Source organism: Hesperophylax consimilis, chromosome 10 (genome assembly GCF_061612785.1).
Source record: "Hesperophylax consimilis isolate HC1 chromosome 10, BYU_Hcon_1.0, whole genome shotgun sequence".
NCBI classification, from domain to species: Eukaryota; Metazoa; Arthropoda; class Insecta; order Trichoptera; family Limnephilidae; genus Hesperophylax; species Hesperophylax consimilis.
Window position 1 is genome coordinate 4,634,643 of NC_142845.1, and position 26,207 is coordinate 4,660,849.

At 35.2% G+C, this 26,207-nt stretch overlaps 1 protein-coding gene across 1 annotated transcript in view; it reads left to right on the forward strand.

Annotated features, from left to right (window-relative positions):
- The window catches only part of Ypel (Yippee-like), a 349,849-nt gene that overhangs the window by 86,409 nt on the left and 237,233 nt on the right, over nt 1–26,207 (forward strand). The gene's annotated exons all lie outside the window — the stretch shown is intronic.

A 26,207-nucleotide genomic window follows, 5' to 3' on the forward strand; every position in this document is an offset into this window, starting at 1 on the left:
ACTTTGTTTAATACTATTTACAGATATTTTATAGCTTATATTTATTGCTAGTGTTGCTAGACTAACACTTACATTCAAGACTGGACTTATAATAACTAGTAACCAAATGGGTGGGCATTGTAATTATCTATGGTCCACAATATGACTTTCGGCACCAATTAAAATTATTCAATAAGTTTTTTTCCTTGCCCCATCTCCATGCCTTGCTCAAGTAAGCTTTCCAAATTTTTGAAATATTGTTTTTGACGGCCATTCAAATAGCTGGTTCTGTACACAGCTTATTAGCATTGGTGCCTCAATATTTTAACTGCAAAATATGATATTAATGGACTTGACTTCAGAACTCTGTCTATTATCTGATACGCGTTTTGTAGAGATTGGATTTCACCCTTCTTGATGGAAGTCTCGACTAGATAATACATTTTTGGAGACTTTAGTAACATCATAGGAAAACATAGAGCTATTAGCCTGCTAAGCTCAGTTGGCAAGCTGTATGGTAGAATTTTAATTGAAAGTGTAAGAAAGGAAATAAAGGATAAAATATGTGCAAGGTGCTTTTGTGAGTGGAAGGGGGTGCATCGACCAGATCTTCTCATTGCGTATGCTCACTGAGAAGTTTCTGGCAAAAAACCAGAAACTTTTCTGTACCTTTGTAGATCTACAAAAAGCATACGACCATGTTGTCCAAGTATGGAGTGAAAACGAATCTCACACAGGCAATTGCGTCTCTGTATGAGGGAAGTGTTGCATGTGTTAGGTTTCATCACGTAGCATCAAACAAATAACTGACACACTTAAATTTAAATCATCACTAAAAACATTTATTTTAAACAAATGTCACTACATCTTAAATGAATACCTTACATGAATTAAATACCTATGTTTTTTTATTTTTATTTACTGTTATTTATTTTTATTTATTTGTTAACATGTAATTGTTGGGTTATGTAATATAATGTGTATTTGTTAGGTTAGCTGGAAGAAATAGGATGTAACCTATAAGCTATACCCTTTGTACTCTTTTTGTGCAATAAATATTTTTTTGAATTTTTATATCACAAAATGTGTTAAACAACGCTGCGTAATGTCACCTTGGTTATTCAATCTATACGTGGATGCAAGAATTGAAAGAAAAATTGTGGGATTGGGCGCAAATTTGAGTAATCTGAAAGTATGTTGCCTGTTATATGCTGATGATGCGATGCTGATTGCTAACAAAATGGAAGATCTACAGTCTCTCATGTCTAGGATGAACGAAGTATGTATGAAGAAGGAGTCAATTATAAATGTAAGTAAGTCTAAAGTAGTGGTGTTTGAGAGAAAGATTATGAAAACAGTCTGCAATATAGTTGTGAATGAGGAATACTTGGAGCAGATGGATGAGTTTGTCTATTTAGGGAGTGTTTTATTACATGAAAGAAGGGTAAATGCAGGTAACTCCATTAATGGAGGACTACACGCAGTTGGCGCTAGCAAAAAAATGTCCAAAGAAGCGAAATTAGCAGTCCACAATGGAGTGCTGGTACCTACCCTGATGTACGGAAGTGAGGCATGGAACTGGCAGAGAAAGGATGAAAGTAGACTGAATGCTGTTGAAATGAGATCCCTTAAGTGTATGTGTGGTAAAACTATGTAAGATCAAGTGTGAAATGTGGAGATCCGCAAAGAGTGCAAGGCTGATGTAAGCGTAATGATTAAGATAAAGAATGGGACGCTTAGATGGTTTGGGCATGTAGAGCGAATGAGTGAAGAAAGGAGTGCAAGGAGAATATATGATGCGAATGCGAATGGTGGTAGAAGACATGGAACGATCAAGTGAATTAGATACTCGAGTCGGGCCATGTCAAGAGTCAGAATAATAGAGGAGTATTTAAGAATGTGAATGAGGCAAGGAGTGTTTGCCAAGACCGAGTTCGGTCTTGGCAAACGGCGGGACGGTCGGGGAAACGGCGTGGTGTTTAGTTATTTTTTTTTTGTTCTCACAAAGTTTCGAATAGATGGGAATTCACATTTCTACCACCGTAGTCCTACTCTCTCCGGACAGAAAAGAACAAGATATTAGGAAATGAACCCAGAAAAGTGCTCAATGACCTATTTGTCTGATATTTTCCACACGGCTTCTTCCGGCCTACGTTTTTATTTTTAGCCTTTTGCTTCAATATTATTTGGGGGGTCGTTATATAAGAATAATGTCGAAAGAAACCTTCTTCCTTCCGTCGTTATGAAAGTCATATTATTTTTACCCGAAGGTGAGTTATTTTTACCTTTTTGGGACAACTAACCTTGGCGCATATACATGAAAATAATTCAACAGTTGAAGGCTACTATTTACTTATCTGGGAACACATCATAATATAATACTAAGTGTGGAACAACGTATAGCGTGATATATATATATGCGTGTAAATATGAATGGATCGCCTACTATCTAAACAAGAGGTTCCCAACCTTATCTTACTCACCTTCCACTTTCCAGGTATATTTTTCGTCAACGCCCCCCCTCCCAATATAAAAAAGTATGATAGCAGCCACAGAAAAAGTGCCACAGGTGAAACAAAATTGACCTAATTTGCAATTCACACACAAAACTATGTACTATGTGACCTTAGGGGTACCCCAGTAAAAATGACGTACCTACGACCTACGACTCATTTGATACATTACGAATTTTTTTTAATTTTATTCCTCTGACCCCCATTTCAGACCTTCACCGCCCCCTTAGAGGCTTGCATCGCCCCCTTTGCGCTCGCACCCAGGGGGGGCGTTACCACCCCCGTTGGTAATCATTGATCCAAACCTTGTGTGAACATCCACACAATGGACCTACTTGCGTAGATGAAGATTTTTATTGTAGTATTTTTATTACCTGGTTTCGCCCGTCCTTAATCCTTCTTTGATTTTCTTTATTGCTTACATATAAATTAAAATCTGAAAAAAATACCACACAAAACAATTTAACGTTCCTATTTTATTTGAATTCATTTTATTTGGTTTTACGCCCGGCCAGGCTTTGGAATATGAATTATATGGTTCCATGATAACTCAACACAGTGACAATTCAACACACTTTTAAAAAGTGATATAAAGTCATTAGAAACGATGAAAAAAAATAAAATTTAAACCTAACCTACATAATCCAGTTAATAATTTTTTTGGTTTCATCACTTTCCATGACTTTATATAACTTTTAAAAGATGTGATGAATTATCACTTTGATGATTTATCCGGTCACCGAATTATATGAATGTCTTAAGAATGACTTGTCTTCTTTTTGGTTTTAGTTAAAATGCTTATTTCAAAGAGATTTCTATTTCTAGTTTTTCATTTTTCACAGATTTCGTAAACGTTATTTGCACGGTTAGTCAAGATTCCAGACCTTAAAGCTTTTAAATAGCTCTGATCTGACTTCGGTTCCATATATTTCAATGGAAATATTTATTTAGCGTGTTTGCGTTCCGGTCTAGGCGGCGCACAGTGGGCTGAAAATCGCCTTTCATAGACATAAAGACTTGAATTTTCAAGGGTATTTTTTTGGCTAGAAATGGGTTCTGCTGATCATTAATATGCTTTAAAATTTTGTATGAAGCAATTGCGTATACAAATGAAGGAGTCGTCATTTTTTTAAGAAAAAAAAATTATGGAACTGACATTAAAAATGAGGCTATCTCTGGAATCACAAGGTTGACCATTATATCCTTACACACAGATATACTACTATTTATTTGTATTTTTTGACATACTTCGTATTGTGGCGCATACTTTTTTATGTTGAAGATTCATTTAAATGCTTAAATGCTTTACATATGAGTATGCTTTGTCTAGTTTACAATATTTTATTTACACTGCAAGCCTAAAAGTATTTAAGCATTAAAATGAATCATCAACATTGAAAAGGGTTTTTTTCAACTTTGAGGATTTAAAAAAAAAATCGCAAGTTGCGCCACAATACGAAGTATGTCAAAAAATTACAAATAAATAGTAGTATATCTGTGTGTAAAGATAGAATGGCCAACCTTATGATTCCAGAGATAGCCTCATTTTTAATGTCAGTGCTATACAATTTTTTCTTAAAAAAATGATAATTCCTTCATTTGTACACGCAATTGCTTCGTACAAAATTTTATAGCATAGTAATGATCAGCAGAATCCATTTCTAGCCAAAAAAAATACCCTTGAAAATTCAAGTCTCTATGTCTATGAAAGGCGATTTTCAGCCCACAGTGCGGCGCAATTAACGCTGTCTGCTTTGAACTTCAAATAACAATTAAACATAAATTATTATGATTACATACCTGCAGCCCAACGTACTGAATGTATCTTTTGTTATAATGCGTATTATAAATTTAATACTATGTATTGCATATTAAATTTAATACTTTGATCGAGACATCAAAAAACAACCCGTAAAAATCAAAGTTTTAATAATACATATATTTGGTTTGACTGAGGTTTGAACTTCCCTGTCCAGGGAATGGCTCTGGGAACTGCTGTGAACCCTTCAAATGTCATTTAAAACTTAAAAACAAAAAAACTTCTGGTTTGACTGAGGATTGAACTATCCTCCCCAGGGACTGACTAAAATGAGTTAACCGCGCTATCACTTAAGACAAATCCTAATTGAATGGTATCATCGAGATTTATTTTGGATATTAATTGCTGTGATTTTTTTATAATGTGATCCAATTTCAGAGAAACGCGTGTGTGTGCGCATATGTGTTCGTGGGTACCAACAAAGTGGTTAGAATGCATTGTCATCGGCAACATGTCTATCTGCTGAGTTTCAGCTCAATCGGATGTCTTGAAGTGTGTTAATTTTCTTTTCATTTTCTTTTCATTTCACTTTTGGTTGGACTCACGAAATTTAAATAGATTTATTTCTAAAGTAGTTTGTTTTCGAGATGTTGGTACTTTCATGAATTTTGTTAAAATTGACACCTTTAATCAGTTTTTCGAGTGCCACAGTTACAAAGGATCTACATAAGTGGATCCGTATTTTAATTATAATTACCTTATTTACTAGAGAGTAAAATTATGTTTTCTTTTTACAGGTAAGAATGATCTCTGTGAACGTTATTGCCGGTGAACGAGGCTATTGCCGGTGCACGAGGGTATTGATCAAATTTCTATTTGGTTCACAGGTAAGAAATTATATTTATAGATAAAATATATACTTATATGCATTAATTTTTATAATAATATTGAGACAGAATATATTAGCCCTGTGCAGACCTTTTCACCTTGCAAAACTTATTTTGAGATGAGAATTTAAAGTAATTTATTTAAAACTAGCTGACGTGTAGCCAGCGTTGCTGGGGGTTATCTTTAGGAGATGGGCATATACAGTTGTATGCTGTATATTATACAGTAGTGGACTTTTCTGTAGGCCTTTTTAAGATTTACAATTGCGTAGTAGAATATCTTGATGTATCTCATAAGGTTTAGCCAGCGTTAGCAATGTAATGGCCCGAAAATATATTTTACGACTTGTCTAAAAAACATCGACTTTTCTCTACTTTCTGTAGATATAATATTTATTTATTTATTTATTTAGACGCCGTAAAAGGCTTTTACAATATACATGATTTATGTTTACAGTGGTTCACAGGAGCGAAACAGTATTATGTTAAACAGAAAAATTACTGAGAATTTATGTTGAAAATTAAACAAAAATAACATCTGGTATACATAGGTACATTAGCATTTTTATTTTCAATCCGTACAGTAGTTTAGTATTGAGGTTATTGTTACCTTCAATATTGAATTTGGTTGAATTTGCTGAGAACTAAGAGTTAGCTCTATTGAATCAGGGCTGTCAGTAAGACATCTCTTAACAATTTTGGGAAAAATTATAGTTTTAATTAAGTATATAAAATTATTAGATAACACTCTTCTGTCTGATATCTGATGTAAGTGCATTGTTTAGGTTCTGTGATAACTTATGAATAGAATGGTATTATGCCTAATAACATTGATAATTACGACAGAGGTATGTTATTATAGCCTTCTTATAGCTATATTCCGTGCAGTTGAACACATCTACTACTTCTGAGAAAGCATTGCCAACTGCATGCAATCTAGGTATAAGGGAGTTTCTAAATGACGCAGTCCTGATATTGTTATTAAAATTAAAAAGAATTTTGGATCGAGTGGTTCTAGTGGGTATATGGAAGGTAATTAGGCTTAATATATCAGGGCTGTCTATAATTCCATTGACAATTTTAAAAATAAAAGTCAAATCGGAAATAAGTCTTCTATCTGAGAGTTTAAGTAGGTTTAATTCTTTCATCAAGTGATTGTAATTTATTGATTCTATAGGTAGACCGAGTTTATAGTTAATGTATCTTAGGAATTTATGCTGTATAAAATATATGCATACATAAACCTTCCGGAAGAAGTTATCTAAATGATAATGAAAATCTCATCAAAATGCGTTGCGTTGTTAAGATGAACTAAGCGCACAAACAGACAGATGCGGATATTGACTTTTGTTTTATACTATTTATTTGAACTGACTTGTATCCGGCGTTACTCTGAAACTTTTCGCTACTTTCTATAAATATAATATGCAAGGTTTATATATATATATATAAACCTTCCGGAAGAAATTCTCTAAATAATACTGAAATTTTTAAAATCCGTTTTGTAGTTTAGAAGAACAAAGCGTACAGTCAGACCCGGATAGCTACTTTGTTTTATACTATTTAGAGATGTACTCAACTGACAGAAAACCAACCTTCAAAAAAGGTGTACAACAATATTATATGTAAAAATAAAACATTGCCAACAACAAAAACAAAAACATGAGACAATAATATTTGAGTATAATATTAGTTTATTCCAGAATGTGTGTAGGGGTAGTGCAATGCAATACATTACATATTTCGAAATAATACGTAAATAGACAAAATAACATTACATACAAAACAATAAAAACGGAAAAGATGTGAAAAATATTGAATGCAAAAAATTATGCAATTAGCCGTTTATGGGAGTATTTGATCGTCTCCTGTTTCCAGAGGGCCATCAGTCGAGGATACCCACCACTTTCCCGAACCGCCTAAGCATACTCTCAGTTCTCTTTATTATGCAATTAGCCATTTAAGGGAGTATTTGATCGTCTCCCGTCTCCAGAGGGCCATCAGTCGAGGATACCCACCACTTTCCCGAACCGCCTAAGCATACTCTCGGTTCTCTTTACTATGCAATTAGCCGTTTATGGGAGTATTTGATCGTCTCCCGTCTCTAGAGGGCCATCAGTCGAGGATACCCACCACTTTCCCGAACCGCCTAAGCATACTCCGGTTCTCTTTATTATGCAATTAGCCGTTTATGGGAGTATTTGATCGTCTCCCGTCTCTAGAGGGCCATCAGTCGAGGATACCCACCACTTTCCCGAACCGCCTAAGCATACTCTCGGTTCTCTTTATTATGCAATTAGCCGTTTAAGGGAGTATTTGATCTTCTGACGTCTCCAGAGGGCCATCAGTCGAGGATACCCACCACTTTCCCGAACAGCCTAAGCATACTCTCGGTTCTCTTTATTATGCAATTAGCCGTTTAAGGGAGTATTTGATCGTCTCCCGTCTCCAGAGGGCCATCAGTCGAGGATACCCACCACTTTCCCGAACAGCCTAAGCATACTCTCGGTTCTCTTTATTAAGCAATTAGCCGTTTATGGGAGTATTTGATCGTCTCCCGTCTCTAGAGGGCCATCAGTCGAGGATACCCACCACTTTCCCGAACCGCCTAAGCATACTCCGGTTCTCTTTATTATGCAATTAGCCGTTTATGGGAGTATTTGATCGTCTCCCGTCTCTAGAGGGCCATCAGTCGAGGATACCCACCACTTTCCCGAACCGCCTAAGCATACTCTCGGTTCTCTTTATTATGCAATTAGCCGTTTAAGGGAGTATTTGATCTTCTGACGTCTCCAGAGGGCCATCAGTCGAGGATACCCACCACTTTCCCGAACAGCCTAAGCATACTCTCGGTTCTCTTTATTATGCAATTAGCCGTTTAAGGGAGTATTTGATCGTCTCCCGTCTCCAGAGGGCCATCAGTCGAGGATACCCACCACTTTCCCGAACAGCCTAAGCATACTCTCGGTTCTCTTTATTAAGCAATTAGCCGTTTATGGGAGTATTTGATCGTCTCCCGTCTCTAGAGGGCCATCAGTCGAGGATACCCACCACTTTCCCGAACCGCCTAAGCATACTCCGGTTCTCTTTATTATGCAATTAGCCGTTTATGGGAGTATTTGATCGTCTCCCGTCTCTAGAGGGCCATCAGTCGAGGATACCCACCACTTTCCCGAACCGCCTAAGCATACTCTCGGTTCTCTTTATTATGCAATTAGCCGTTTAAGGGAGTATTTGATCTTCTGACGTCTCCAGAGGGCCATCAGTCGAGGATACCCACCACTTTCCCGAACAGCCTAAGCATACTCTCGGTTCTCTTTATTATGCAATTAGCCGTTTAAGGGAGTATTTGATCGTCTCCCGTCTCCAGAGGGCCATCAGTCGAGGATTCCCACCGTCTTTCCCGAACCGTCTAAGCAAACTCTCGGTTCTCAAGTCAAGACTCTAATTTTGTATTTAATAAGTGATATGATTTGATACTATTCAATAATTAACTTTTAGAATTATTTAATAAAAGCCCCCGACTGTCCCTACACGGCTCAGCATTCATTTATACTTACTAAAAAACTTTCTGTTCTCATCCAAGCCACTTTGTTATCGTTCTTGAAGCTAGTGGAGAGACAACATTCATATTGAAGAACATACGATAAGAAAGGAAAAAGCAAATTTAAACACGGCAGTCCCGATCAGTGGCGGCTCGTAACGGAAATCGGTGCAGTGCACTGCAAAACTGAAATTTCCTGAAAATCTTCATTCAAAAAAACTAAATTTAGAAAAAAAGTAAAAAATAACGTTTCAGGTTACAACAACATCAATAATGCCATTTTATTTAATATTAGCACTCTAGTACACCCAAAAGTAAAGAGCCACCACTGGTCCCGATGAGAGACATAGGGCCATCAGGGGGGACTCCATCCAGACAACCATGACAGTGATGATGGTATTCTTCGATTGGCTAGTCTGCGCTATAAGCTTTCCATGCGGTGGTGGAGAAGTGCTCTGAAAATTTCTGTGGAGCTGCAGTATCTCGGTAGGCCGAACATGGCAATGAGCATTATTGTAAGCGTTTTTTAGCTTACGTCATTGGGATGCAGTGTAATCTACCCACAGTTCTGACCTATACAGCGACGTGCAGAATACGTTGAAAAGTATTGTAGAGTATATAACTGCATCGATTTTGGACTTCCTAAGACAAACTTATCGACAACATTAATTAATAATTAATAACAATATTTATTATAAAGGTTTTAAAATGTTCAATGAATAAGGAAGCTAAAATCTTGCGGTTTTTCGTGAGTTATTTCTCAATGTTATGAAGTCCAAATTTTAGTAGAATATTATTAAAGTAGTTTTAGAATAGATATTATTTAGATAGATATAAAATTTTATATTTAAAAAAAATATACTTAAAAAAATAGTATAAAAGATTCAAGACATTTTGTTCTGTTCTGGTGGCTATCGCTAAGGAATTCGAAAAAAGGTTGGGAGAAGGTTAATTTGGTTATTTGAAAAGGAACATGGAACGTTTAGGATTTTCTTATTTTCCGTTAATTGATATTGATTTTGATTGTGGCCAAGAGGGAAGATTCTATGGTTATTGGTGTCATTTTTCTCACGACGTTTATTTAATGTTTGTAAATTGGAATATTTTAAGCGTTCACTATTTATAGTCGGTAAGCAGCGTGGACAGTCCGGTTCGACAAGATAATTCCCTAGTTAGTCTCTGAATGTTAGACCGAATGCTGTGGAATTGAGATCCCTGAGGCGTAAGTGTGGTAAAACCATGTATGATCGTGTGAGAAATGTGGAGATCCGCAAAGAATGCAAGGCTTATGTAAGCGAAATGAGTAAGATTAAGAAAGGGACGCTTAGATGGTTTGTGCATGTAGAGCGAATGAGCGAAGAAAGTAGTGTAAGGAGAATATATGACGCGAATGTGAATGGTAGCAGAAGTCGGGGACGCCCGAGGCAGACATGGCACGATGAAGTGATATAAGATAAATGAGTCGGGCCATGTCAAGAGTCAGAATAATAGAAGAGTATGTTTGAGACGATGTATGAATATGAATGAGGCAAGGAGTGTGTGTGAAGGCCTAGTTGTTTGGCGGTCCGTCCTCTCTGCCTACCCCTGCTTTAAACGGCGTGATGGTTAGTTAGTTTAGTTTCTTGCTGCTAACGGCGTTTTGCGCCATTTTGGTTGCTTCGTTCCTTTCCCATAATGATTGTCTCGGCTCGCGCAAATTTTCGCACGTGTCTAAACAGCATTGTGTGTTATCCATTCTACTTTTACACTTAGACAAACGGGAATCGAATACAATAAATCAAAATCAAATTGCAGGCCATTTAACCGCACTTCGAGAACCTTATGAGTTTTTCATCATCAAATTGCGGAAAAAAGACTCGCACCTGAAAAACGTAAGTCTATGTTATTGCCAAAAAAGTGCTGTCGTCATTCGTATATTGTACTGTACATGAGTGTTAGTTACATCTGCTATGTGCATAGTTCACGTAGTAACTTTTCCATGGAACGAGTGTTATGAACTGGCGCAAATTTTATGTATTTTTCTGCAGAGCTATCGAGGTCATAACACACTTCCAACATTGTATAATACTAACGCGTACTTGTGAAAAATCACGGAATATTGTAATTATTGTAGGATTTATTAAGCTGAAAATATTTGCCTCAGGATTATTGCCTTTCTAAAACAAACATTGTCAATTTTAGAGACGATTAGTGTGAACACCATTAGTAAACATCAAAAATTACAATGTTATTATTGTTGTCCAAGATTTGAACAAAATTAATACATTTTAATGATTAATTTTTGGGGTATTATGGCGTGTTCCGCTACCTCCTTCTTTAGCCAACGTTTCGACAGATTTAATAATAATAATATTTTTGGCAGTGAAAAATCTCAAATCATTAACCAAAGATGTACACATTTCAAATATAGAATTATGAATAAATTATTTTGTTAAGTACCTACTTTATCGCTCATCTGAATAATTTTTCTCACAATCATTTCCAATTTTGAAAAAGACTATTAAATTCAAAGCAAATCCAAGTTTGAGAGTCCATTGAATCGTAGTTACAGACGGAGTCACAACGAAAATTAATATTTTTAATTATATGAATTATTTTCCTCAGGGCCTCAAGTGTGGAGTTAATGTACATAAAAGCTTGAAAAATATTTAATTTCATTTTTTAAGACTAGCTCAAATCTGCAGGAGTTGAGGGAAGTTCGTAGACTAAAATTTGCGGAGCAAATTGTGTTACGTCTTGTGACACTTGTTATTCGACAAAATTTATTTGGCAAGAACACCGTGACAACAACATTATTTACTTTAAACTTTCAATACCAAATCATCCACTCCGTTTGTAGAATGATTTTGATTTATCATTAAATCAAAGTGTGAATAGCAAAATCCAACATTCCTCTTGCAAAATTATCGATTCCTTTCGTTAAATATTCATGTATCTGGCTGTTTCAGCGGGCAGATGAGAAGGTGCGTTCGCTAATTCGAATGCTTAGCGTAAACAAACGCGTCGACTTATTGAGTTGTTTATTTGCGTTCTCTTAATCAAGCGCGAGTCTTGAGTTTATCAATGTTATTTACGTTTTCTCCCCAAAATACCGAACATAACAGCGATGATTGTCATGTTATTTCATATTTTAAAATAGCCCTATCTGAAATGATACAAAATCATATTTGAGTTTCTTTCATTTGCTTTCTGGTATGTTTAACTGTCTCCTTTTATGTTAGCCAAGACAAGATGAGGTATTTTGACATCATGTCTTGAACGAAACTGCACTCCCACATAAAGGTCTGCTTTCAATGCATGGATACAACTGTAGTTAAAATTATTTTGTTTGGGATTTTTTTTTTCAAATAAAAATTGTCGGTATTGGACAGTTAAGGCCGTTGTTTCCAACTTTTAGATCGATCAATCTGAGGCTCCAATCAGCCAGCCATTTATTCAGTAACGCTCGATTCGCTTGTTTCCAAACATTTTTATCGTTGATAATCTTAAGTGGCCCGCACACTTTCATAGACAATAAAATAACATCAAAGTAAAATTTTCAATGTTATATTAATTTTGATGAGTTCATATTTTTCTTATTATTAATACAGATGATTTATTTTAAGTACCGTTATCCATAAACCGACATTTTATATTTTTTAACAAACGCATGTAAATACATTAAAAATAAAGCATTAGCTTGACTTTTACTAACTTTGCCAAAGCGTGAAAATACACTAATACAAATTTGACGATTGATGTTTCTCCTCCGTGTGTTAACAGGAAACTAAGCAACTTGGACAAAATACAAACCAAAAAGTAGTTGAGTCAGAATGGGAAAATAAATATTATGGAGTTTTAATCATCATCCGGCATTCGAAGCGGCATTTTTGACAGTGGAAAACGGTTAAAGAAATCTTTGTCAATCAATGTTTGGCTGTCGCCGCCTGTGTAACTCGATATTATCGTCCATTACATTCGCCCATTCCACAATATTAATATTATTATTAATATCTTCATCTTCCATATTAATTTGATGCTAAAAATAATAAAAAATTGACAATACGCAATACGAAAAAGAATGCGTGAACCAAATGACGATCGACATTTTGCTGTCATTTTTGACTCTGTTGACTCTTTTTATAACAAACCCTTTTACTGAGCCAGAGGTTAATCCAGCTGTTTGGTTCCTCTAGCTTGATAAGAGAGTTGCATTGGGAATAGAGTAATTATGCATTTGAGGAATGTTGAGCCAAAATTTCGGTTCAACAGTTGATCAGTAGGATTGGAAACAACGGCCGTTAGAGTCGGGCGAAGGAACTGTGATCAGTAATTACGTCTGAAGGATTATTTTTTTTTCATTTTTGAAAAAAAATCACTAGAGACTGAAATTTCATTAATATTTTTTCTCCAAATAATTTCAGGAATTTCTGGTTGAAGTGTGACAAGTAGGTACAAGTACTAGTACTTTGTAAAGTTAATTTGATTTTAAACGGTTCAGTGGAAAATATCAATATCTCTGAGGGTATTGTAAAATTTGCCGATATACGACCGATCAAAGAGTTTTGTACGTTTGATTTCAGGTTTTTACAGTCAAAAGTATTATAGTGATTTATTTTTGAGGTATTATCAAGGCCGGCCCTATGCGGTCGCAATTGGAGCAGTCCGCTCCGGGCACCGAATTGTCAAGGCGCTGTTAATACCTAACAGTCCTAACACATCGCCCTTGAGATTATTATTCACAAACACGGCGCTACACAAAAATACAAATCATACGAATATTATTGATTACAGTGACCACCTACCTTACTATCAAGGCGTCTACTCGTTTTACGGGGTGTCAAAATATTACTAGCGCCAGGCGCTGCATTGTCTCAGGGTCGGCCCTTGGTATTATGCCGTGTTGCGCTACCTCTTTCTTTAGCCAACGTTTCGGACAGCATTACAGTGTCCATCATCAGGGCAGATGTGTAATCCATTACACATCTGTAATAGGGTCACGTGATTATATATACGTATACAGGTTATGATTTTCAAAACGATAATTATTATCATTATGTATTTATTATTAAGTGATGTTACATGGAGAAAAATGATCATATTTAAAAAGTGACATGGGCATGACAATTTCCCGATAACATATTAGCCATTCAAAATATTTCGAGAACACGCATTCTTTTCCTAATATTTATTATGACAGAATGTGACAATATCAGTATGTCAATTTCAATATTTGTATGAACACAGGTTCCGCCGTCCTCATAAAACATTCGCTTTTAACTGATACTTTCTTAGGAACAGGAAAAAGTATAATTTGACCATATTTTTAATAAATTCGCAGTATTTTATATCGGGAAGTTTTCTTCTTAGACATGTTTAACAAACATTCTTAAAAGACAATTGTGAGATTCACAACATCCGGACCGGCAACGGGGACTCCTTCAGCTGGTGCGATTCTATGTTGTTTTAAAGACATATGGAGACACCCGTAGCACTTTTTACAGTGGTGACAGGGACTGGTACACATCACCACCTTCTTCCATTCCGACTCTCCTTGCGATTCCCCAAGCTGCTGGGGTCTTTACAATGTCTTTTAGAATGTGATAGGAAAGTGCATTTGACCACAGGCTTCACATGCAGGCACAGGAAGCAAACATATATTAATTCAAAATTTTAAGCTGCTTTATATCGACAATATTACAGACAAACATAGAAAGAAAGGGCCTTAGATTAAATTTACTTGAACAATTAGAAATCAATAAAAGAACCAATGACCCTAATATAACATTAATTAATAAAGTAAGGAAAATTATTTATTCATCGCTTCTAAGTATGTTCACAAAACCTAAACAATGTAACACATTTAAATAAAGTAATAACTGCTACTATTAAACAATTAAGATAACATTAATGTGGGGAAAACAGACTTCAAAATACCCCCACAGAATATGAAATCTATTGTCACGATTATTTTTACCAGTAAATTGGTTTAACCGGTAATAAATCATTTTAAATTGGGAGGGGGTAAAATAGAATCATTAATAAGTCGTCTAAACGTGGCTAAACCACAGTTTGAAAATGGCCTTGAAAGCCGAAACAGCTGTAACAATAACAAAAACCAAAAAATACTTGCAAAACTTAATAATTTTTTTTTTTTTTTTTTTTTTTTGTAATTATTTTTTATTTTTAATAATATGTTTACATGGTACATAATTCATTTTACATCTTGGTTCTTTTTACTACTCTTCCATTGAAAGCATTTGCTTGTGTATGGAAGGGGAGTGTACATAAATGTTGTTGTTAATTAGTACTTAAATAATTCATTGTACATAAATGTATAATTATATTATTAAATTTGATTTTAATTAAATAAAAAAAAAAAAAAAAAACAGCAGTTCGGTTTTCTATAAATATCATCAAACATATTAATTTCGGTTGTGGGTCTGTCCGCGAATGATCGTAACTCTAATTCAATGAACTCGGATTTTTTTTGAATTTATGTGTCAGTTTCAAAATTGGAACTGATTGTGTCAAGAATTCAGACAAGAGTGTCAGTCAATAAGTAGGTAAGTAATTTTTCGTGAAAATCTTTTCTCGTTAGTTCGGATCTCTTCACATAAAAATTCGACTTCACAAATCCTACATTTATAATATTCCTTGATTTTTTACAGGTCTGCGCTAGTATAAATCTTAAACTTCACCATATTACCGAAAAACGTTTCTCATTATAATTTATTTTTTCGGTATACAATTTTAACCTATAAGGGTACGTATACATTTACGAACCGAAACGCGAACCCTACCACGAATTACGGGAAAGGAACGAATCACCTGCAAGCAGCTTTTCACGCCATTTGCGGTTGCTTCGTTTCTTTCCCATAAGTTGAGGTTCAGTTCGGCAGTTTGGCAGTTTGGCTCGCTGATGTATACGTAGCATCATACTCTTATCATTACAATATTGATGAGCGTCACGCATACGTCATGGACACACACATAACATAATTAAACCATAAGTAACTCCGAGCCGCAACGTTACCGGATAATACTATAATACTATTTGATTTAATCATTCAAGCATTGTTACGCTCTTTCTATGACGTCATTCGGCACTTACTCGAACATCTGTAAATGTTACAGATTTCACCTTTCGATTATACCTTGAGGTTGAATTAACGAATAATAATGTATTTATAGTGAAAATAGAGTGGTCTGAATAACGTAGTGTTCTACGCTTTGACTATGGGACTTCGATTCCCACGCAGCCCTAAAATATTGTTTTGGAAATCATTCAATAATTTAAAAAAAAAATTTCATTATCAGTATGGTCAGTCTATGATTGTGGCTGAGAAGCCACCCCACATACTTTGTAATACTGATTTAGTTTACAGCCCAATGTTTTTATTATTAATGCCCAGCTATAATGCAATCACATATGATATAATATTAAGACACGGGTTGACTGACGGCGTCCAACGGCGGAGCTTGAGTTGCATTCGACGAAAATTAAAACATTTGCGTTGCGTTCAAGAAACTCAAGAACATACTAAGGTTTGTTTGTCGGTTCTGGTGGGAATTTTGGGAATTGAATTTTAAGAGGAAATAGGGACGCACATTTTTAGGCGATTCAACTATGTACAATTATCTAACCAATTAATTTATACATAGGTTTATTATAAATTTTATTATATTGTTATTTTTGTAGGTTCATATTTTTAATATTACGTTAAGATGTTACACATCTCCACATTGGGATGGATGCCTTAGGGAGATGACGGGCTTATGATTTTATTGTATTGAAATATTTTTTGAATAAATTAATACATTAAATAAACTCTGCTGCAGATAACTACTTCACTCAAGATATTGGATAATCTAATTCAGTTCGACTTTTCCACTTACGATATTGATGAATACCACACAATAGTAGTTCCGTATACCCTAAGCCAGTTACACATAACCTTCAGAAAGGAAGGATAGAGGAAAGTGGAGAAAACCTGACTATTCAGACCTGTTCACTTAACGTTTCACAGATTAATCTCTTGTGTGCCAAGAAATCCACCGTGGATTTGCTAGTAACTTTCCTCGATTTTGAACCTTAAAAAATGCTCTTGACATACTAAAATAAATTTTGTAAACAATATAATTTTTTATATATTATTAAAGAAAAACTTATGCTTACAAGGCAAGTTTTTTTATGCAAAGCACAAGGGATAACAAATTATTATAAGCAATTCTTATTAGCCTTGTGGGACTACTTTATTTCTCCCCACATATGACAACATTGCCATTCAACGCAATTGAACATGACAAGACGAATCATCATTCCGGTTTTAGCGTTAGCGCCCGCCGCACAGTGGGCTGAAAATCGCCTTTCATAAACATAGAGACTTGAATTTTCAAGGGTATTTTTTTGCTAGAAAGGGATTCTGCTGATCATTACTATGCTATAAAATTTCGTACGAAGCAATTGCTTGTACAAATGAAGGAGTTATCATTTTTTTAAGAAAAAAATGTATGGCACTGACATTAAAAATGAGGCTATCTCTGGAATCATAAGGTTGGCCATTCTATCCTTACACACAGATAATATACTACTATTTATTTGTATTTTTTGACATACTTCGTATTGTGGCGCAACTTGCGATTTTTTTTTTTTAAATCCTCAAGTTGAAAAAAAAACTTTTTTATGTTGATGATTCATTTTAATGCTTAAATGCTTTACATATGAGTATGCTTTGTCTAGTTTACAATATTTTATTGACACTGCAAGCCTAAATATAATAATATGTTGTTTATTGCATCGCTTAGAAGTTTTTATTATTATACATGTCACATTACATGTGATACACTTCAGGCCGCCGCGCCGCCCAGAAAAGTCTCACAGTGAACTGGGCTGTAAACCGTTATTTTACTTTTGGTCTTTAATTTTCTGCGCGGCGGTCCTGAATTGGCGCGGGGCACGTCAACAAATAGCGACGGCAATACCGTACCGGGCGGGAAAAGCAAATATTCTAACTTAAAATATTAATTTAACTATGAAATCCTAATCAATTTTCTTTTTTTTTTAATAACATCAATTCTAATAGACGGTTAACATTGGTAAAAAAATACTGGAATTCTTTATAGAAGAATTATTTTTTTTTCCATACAAAATGTTTAAGCGACGTGGTTCTAACAGTTTGAATGACGTCAAACCCACACCCCGCCTCTTACCGCTCGGATTCCGCTCGTTTTGGCGGGATTAATAAAATTCAAACTTTGAGAATTAATAAAACTATGAAAACAAACTTAAAAAAAAAAAAATACTCGTATTTAAGTGTGAATGCGAACATTGATAAAAAAAATAAAAAAATGGACTCAACTTCCTTATTCTACAAAAGAGCATTTTGCAAAAAAACACTAATTATTACGAAAATAGCGTCAGCCGGCGCTTGGCGGGTCGCTCGGTACTTAAGCAGGCACAATAGGACGGGTGGTTTAAAATAATAATAAAATTCGCCTAATTTATAGGTTAATTTTCAAATTCTGAGAAAGTTCTATTCAAGTTCGGTTTTTATATCATTACATGCAAATTGCTTCATAAAACTGAAATGATAACAGTACTTGAATAGAAAAAAAATGGACTCAACTTCCTTATTCTACAAAAGAGCATTTTGCAAAAAAACACTAATTATTACGAAAATAGCGTCAGCCGGCGCTTGGCGGGTCGCTCGGTACTTAAGCGGGCACAATAGGACGGGTGGTTTAAAATAATAATAAAATTCGCCTAATTTATAGGTTAATTTTCAAATTCTGAGAAAGTTCTATTCAAGTTCGGTTTTTATATCATTACATGCAAATTGCTTCATAAAACTGAAATGATAACAGTACTTGAATAGAAAAAAAATGGACTCAACTTCCTTATTCTACAAAAGAGCATTTTGCAAAAAAACACTAATTATTACGAAAATAGCGTCAGCCGGCGCTTGGCGGGTCGCTCGGTACTTAAGCAGGCACAATAGGACGGGTGGTTTAAAATAATAATAAAATTCGCCTAATTTATAGGTTAATTTTCAAATTCTGAGAAAGTTCTATTCAAGTTCGGTTTTTATATCATTACATGCAAATTGCTTCATAAAACTGAAATGATAACAGTACTTGAATAGAACGTTAATAGAAATTGAAAAATAACTTTGATATTTAATGAATTGTTCAAATTCTGCGAAACAACCCGCACTTAAAGGTTAAGCTAGTTAAACAAAACATCAATTCCGAATAATTGTGTCTTATCACCAGACGCGATACTGATAGTAATGTTACAATCTCTTCTCCTTTGTATCTTGCCACCGAATAATTGTGACTTATCACCAGACGTGATACTGGTAGTAATGTTACACTCTCTTCCCCTTTGTATCTTGCCACCGAATAATTGTGTCTTATCACCAGACGTGATACTGGTAGTAATGTTACACTCTCTTCCCCTTTGTATCTTGCCACCGAATAATTGTGACTTATCACCAGACGTGATACTGGTAGTAATGTTACACTCTCTTCCCCTTTGTATCTTGCCACCGAATAATTGTGACTTATCACCAGACGTGATACTGGTAGTAATGTTACACTCTCTTCCCCTTTGTATCTTGCCACCGAATAATTGTGACTTATCACCAGACGTGATACTGGTAGTAATGTTACACTCTCTTCCCCTTTGTATCTTGCCACCGAATAATTGTGTCTTATCACCAGACGCGATACTGATAGTAATGTTACACTCTCTTCCCCTTTGTATCTTGCCACCGAATAATTGTGTCTTATCACCAGACGCGATACTGATAGTAATGTTACACTCTCTTCCCCTTTGTATCTTGCCACCGAATAATTTTGACTTATCACCAGATGCGATACTGATAGTAATGTTACACTCTCTTCCCCTTTGTATCTTGCCACCGAAAAATGAGAAAGAAAATCTTCCAATAAGAAAACTGTTGATTACAAAATAATACTAAATATTGGGCGGTCGAGCCCGCAGTGTTTGGCGCATTTGATGAATAACGAGTCGAAATAACCATAGCTCTGACTACAATATTACTTTCGGTGTCTTACGCCCGGGGGAAATTATACACGTGGCGTTTCCATTGCGAAATTGGATTCTAGCTTAATTCCAGATTAATTGATTATATTATGTACCCTGCCACGCATTAATGTGGCTCAATCCCTCTGCGCAGAAGATTTTCTTTCCGCAAGACAACGTCTTATATTATAAAATGCATTCCAAATGGTTGAGTTAAATTCTAAATGTTTTCTAATCTTGATATTTAAAAATTCAGCCTGCTTATGTTTGTGCTCGCAAAACTCAAAAATTTAAATTCTAACTGGTTTCTAATCTTGATATTTAAAAATTCAGCCTGCTTATGTTTGTGCTCGCAAAACTCGAAAAGTTAAATTCTAACTGGTTTCTAATCTTGATATTTAAAAATTCAGCCTGCGTATGTTTGTGCTCGCAAAACTTTTCTAATCTGGAAATTAAAAAATTCAGCCTGCTTATGTTTGTGCTCGCAAAACTCGAAAAGTTAAATTCTAACTGGTTTCTAATCTTGATATTTAAAAATTCAGCCTGCTTATGTTTGTGCTCGCAAAACTCGAAAAGTTAAGTTCTAACTGGTTTCTAATCTTGATATTTAAAAATTCAGCCTGCTTATGTTTGTGCTCGCAAAACTTAAAAATTTAAATTCTAACTGGTTTCTAATCTTGATATTTAAAAATTCAGCCTGCTTATGTTTGTGCTCGCAAAACTCGAAAAGTTAAATTCTAACTGGTTTCTAATCTTGATATTTAAAAATTCAGCCTGCTTATGTTTGTGCTCGCAAAACTCGAAAAGTTAAATTCTAACTGGTTTGTAATCTTGATATTTAAAAATTCAGCCTGCGTATGTTTGTGCTCGCAAAACTTTTCTAATCTGGAAATTAAAAAATTCAGCCTGCGTATGTTTGCGCTCGCAAAACTCGAAAAGTGGTCGACCGATATGGCTGAAAATTTTTAAGTTTGTTGTTATTAGTACCTGGGAGTGTTTAGAGATGTTTAAATGGTAAAAAGAAGTCGTTGACACCCGATATCTGTGCACTGTAATGAGATGCGGACTCGACTTAACGTCGATATAATGTAGTTTTTTTTAAAGTAACATTGTGGTATACAGTAGTGAATGGTGGAAGAAGTCAGAGCCACCCGAGAAAGACATTCACAATAGCCGAGCATTGCTGGGGATCCACTAGTAGGTATATAAAAACACACGCGTATTCGAATGCAAAAATTTGTGCCAACATTTCAAAACAATCGGTGAAGAAGTTTGGGAGATTTAAGATTTTGAAAAAACGAACATTTACATTTTCATTTATGAATATAGATAGATGAATTATGCAGTAAAATAAATAAACTACAACATCTATTTTTGTTGTTTGTTTTTGGGGTGTTATGCCGTGTTGCGCTAACTCCTTCTTTAGCCGACGTTTCGGACAGCGTTGCAGTGTCCATCATCAGGGCAGATCCGGTAGATCCGAAGATGTGAAACATAAAGTGACGACACATCTTCGGATCTACCGGATCTGCCCTGATGAAGGACACTGCAACGCTGTCCGAAACGTCGGCTAAAGAAGGAGTTAGCGCAACACGGCATAACACCCCAGAAACAAACAACAAAAATGCTTTTGGCCGTGAAAATCTAAAAACTTACCTACAACATCTATTTACCAATAAATTCGTTTCTGCAAGGAGGAAACATACTGATGTTAAATATTGCTAATTTATTAAAAATCTCTTAAAAATAATTCGTATTCCTGTTAAAAACGGGACTGCAGGCTTTTAACGGATGATATATTATGAATGTACTAAAAGATTATTAGGAAACGGCATGCTATCCCGTTTTAACAGGGTTTAAAAAAATCATCAATACTCATGTTTCAGCAAATAATCGCAAGCCTGCTGTGACAGGGCTTTTACTAGAGAAAACTCCGTCTTAAGTTTAAATTGAAAATAGTTACTCGATTGAAATTGGCATGCTAATTATTCAGTAATTGGAGGCCAAATTATATGAAACTTCGTATCAAGATGATTTTCTTACAAAACAAAAACCAATTTGACTCCAAAGTCTCTTGGAAAACCCCGTCAGTCAAAGCAAGGAGGCGAAATAGTTGATTACGCCAGTTCCGACTAACGAACTAAATCGTGACTTTTGTCTGTTACTTTTAGTATAAAACCAAAGCTCTTAAAAGACAAAGTTCCCGAACTTGACTTTTCTTTTATGGACAATTGTTTGGCAATCCAGTAATGTTCCAAAATATTTTTTTTTGTTGATCTGGATATCAATTCTCAAATCCAGGCCGCTCGCAAACGACTTCGAAAGTACATACATTGGTCGACATTCTTATTTTTGAGTCTCGTCGACGGTAGATACAACGTTGCATACGCCAAACGTGGGTCGAACCACTCGTTATTCGAATGGAATGACTTCGTCCAGAAACGTGGCCCTGAACTAGGTAGAAAGTAGTATGCACCTATTTTTTTCGTTCTTTATCTAATATAACCTAACCTAACCCTTGTTTGGTGACCAGATCTGAATAGCCAGATACTTTCAAACCTTCACCCCCCCCATATCCTTCCCATCCTCCAGCCTCATGACATAACCCAGTTGGCAGTTGAAAATCTTGTGTGCACCTATTCGATTATTATTTTATGATAACCCCTTTAACCTACAACTTAGAACCCAATTGATTTTCCTAGAAACTTCAATTGAATCTATACACAAAATTCTCAGAATGATTCCAGAACCGTAAAAAAGATTATCATTAATTTATTCGAAAAAAGAATAACAATAAACGGAACGGCTGACTCAAGTTTAAACACGTCTGATTAACCACCGGCTCATTTCCGCCGAAATGTTTTACACACAGACACCGCTCATAATGCAAATTCAGAGGCTCACTGGAATAAGTCATTTTATCTTTATCACTTGCTTTGTCCTGAAGCGAAGAAATCTGTCGAATTTGTGTTTGGGGGAAACTATTACGAAGCTACCCCGAAAATATGTAAATTCGGAGTTTCGTAATATTATTTAAGCAATTTGACCCAATGATAGATAAGTATTAAACTAAAAGTTGCTATAGAAATAATGATCAATGTCACTACCCAGTTATAGAAAAAACACCTAGTAAATAAAATAAATATCTCGAAGTAGTAATTGATGAAAATTTTAGATGGAACCTACACATCAAAGATATTGCGGAAAAACCCACACCTCATTTATTTCTTTAAAAATCTAAGAAATGTGGTGAGTAAAAAGGATATGAAAATAGTCTATTACGTATTATGCATTTCTCGAATCGAATATGGATTTATAGGATAGGGATTTGCTACAAGTACATACAAGTACCATTCTACACAGACTCAAACAAAATCTTCAAAACACTAGACGTCATGTCAATAAGACAACTTTACGCCAAAACTGCTCTCCTACATCTCATCCATAATAATCTTCATATTACAAATCAACCAAAAGCCATAAAAAAACCAGGTCATCAACAAATAAAACACTGAACATTCCGATAACACACACCACACACGGACAAAGACACTTTCAATACTACGCAACCAAACTTTTTAACAGTATGCCCATTACTTTGAAACAAACATATCGTAGCCTGGATAAAAAATCAAGATATTCACTTTATTCAAAAGATTATAATTCCAAACCAAACATAACCAAAATATAATAAGTAAAATTAAATATTATACACGTTCTTCAAGAATTATCCAAAAATACATACACTCACATATAAATGTGTGTTTTCATGTTTCTTGTTATATATGTCTGTGAAAAAAAAATTAACTTTCTACTACAACACATAAATACCTGTCACACTTAATCACAAACACGTTAACACCTCTGCACAGGTTCTCTTAGTGAGGTGTTCACGTAACATACAATATCACCCACACACAGTTTTACCTATATCAACCTAAGTTCTTTATTTTTTATACCTTTTTTCTGTACTTGTTTTTTCTCTGTACTACAATATAAACCACTGTAATCATTTGTACAATGTGTATTCAAGAATAGACATAAATAAATAAATAATTTGACTACAATTCAAAAAGGAATCATAAAGATCAAATTGAAAGTACTCATAAGAACGCCTTGGATTAAAATTTTCAATAGTTTTGACGTACCAAATGTACAACAAATATATGAGAAAAATATACTGTTGAAACTATTGAAAATACAGAATCCTACTAGACCGCTTATCCATCACACTAGATCGAATCAAAATGTCGTAAAAAACGTTCCAAGTATGAAACCACATTTGGACAGAGAATATTTATTTATTTTGCAACAAAACTTCACAACGTCCCCCCCCAGATATAAAACAAATTGTAAAGTTTATTGACTACAAATGAAGAGTAAAAATATGGCTGAAAGACGTCAATGAAAACAAAGGAGATAGAACCAAATAAAATTGATTTAAATAACTTCAGTCCGCCTCGGCACAGCCTAGTGAGGAGGCTAAGATACACTATCACAATACTTTTATTTACCATTATATTTTCTATTTACAAAGTATCGTATTTTTTTCCGTAATAGTCGCTAAAATAAATAAAAAATTAAATGTTAGCTTTGTACGTGTGTATGCATATTTTCGTAAATTTTTATTAATTTCTGATTTTGTTTTTACCATTTTTAATATTCACCATATCGTGCAGTAAGAAAACTTGCGGAAAAGGCTTCTTGCAGCAGCGCATCGGGTTTGCACGACGAGATCTTCCACTGTCTGGGCGACTGCTCTAATCGCAGAGATATCGCTCTTGATCCGCCGAATTTACAATACGTAATCAGTTTCACTTATAAAGATTCCGTAATGTAGCGTTGGTATATACGGGGAAAAGGGCCGTATACTGCTCGGGTTAAAATCGTTACTCATAATATGTTCCAAATTTAAAAAAAAACAAGAGCATTTTCGCATTTCGCGTTTATAGCGTTTGTAGCTAACTTCACGTTTCTTCAGATGTCATTGACCCGGTCTGTTTTTATTTTTGCCAACAAATTATGGCATTATTCAGTTTGCCGGCGCTATCCTAACGCTATACTAAGGGGCCAGTCGATATGATCTGACAGCTACGTAATACGTCTGGTATATTACGCATCCGCAGCGATTATTAGCAACGTTTTTCACTACGCTGACCTTATGCGCCCGTATAATATTTATTCCGCGATTATGAGTAAGACGGATGGTGTTTGAATATTTAAGCACCTCGTCTTTACAATATTTAATATTTACAAAAAACTACATTGCAAAGTTTTCAAGTAACTTGAACCGCCATTTCTCAAAGCCTTATTGACTTTAGTCCTTGGAACAGTGCACAGTGAGTGAGTGGGTAGAGTTTCAGTGTTAACGCTTCGGAATTTCCAAACAAAGGACCCTGGAAACGGGAAGGGGGCAGTGGAGGCTGTCTGGCCGCGGAGGAAGCCGGCTGTCTGTACCTAGTCGCTATTCGCTCCGGACTGTAGACAGCCCATACAGTGCAGGCTGCACAAACTGCACAGACTGCTGCAGACGGTGAATGAACTCAGGGAACTGGGCGAGCGAGAGGGAAATGTCCCACTCATTGTTACGGGAATTACGATATTTGCCTGGGAGCGTTCAACCCTCGCTTTGGGGCGAAAGGGTAGCGAACGAACAACAAATTCCTGAAAACATTTCAGTATTTCAGTTTTGCGATGATTTTTTTCAAGTTCAATCATATTTTCAAGTGATTACTTTACGTATTTATAAAACTAGCGCAGACGCGTGAAAAATAACGGGATACTTTTGTATATATTGTAGAATTTGTAAAGTTTATAGTATTTATACAAAAACATATTTGTCTCAGGATCATTGCCTTCCAAAAACAAAGATTGTCAATTTTAAATACGATCAGGAATATACCTTTCGAATGAACATCATAAATGAACTTAAAAAAATATTATTATTATTTAATTAACTAAAATAAAATTATTTTACCAAGTAGATCGCTTTTCTGAATTGTTACCACAGTCAAATCCAAGATCTAGACTTCATTGAACTGGGGTTACAGACAATCACAATCGAAATTATTTTTTTAATCTGTAGGGGAAAAAGATTGTTTCTCACTTAATAAAGTTTCTTTATGAGTAAATAAACTACTAAATTAAAAATATGAAACAAGCAAATAAGAAGAGTTCTATTTTTTGCATATTTCAAGGCTCTATTAATTTAAGTGAGTTGAAGTACCTACCTACTTTAAATTCCAGGCAGATGAAGTTGTGCAATTTTCATGACTCCACATTATCATTCATTTAGTTAGTATCCTTGTGGATGAAGGTTCAAACCAAACAAAAATATATTTATACTAAATAGATGTATTATATTTAAATATTGAAGACAATATTAGTGATTTTTAAACGCAAATCTGAAACAGAAAAATCAGAAAAGGAAACGGTCACATCTGGGACTCGAACCCAGGACCCTTGTCTTTCCGGGACAATGCTCTACCAAGATGTG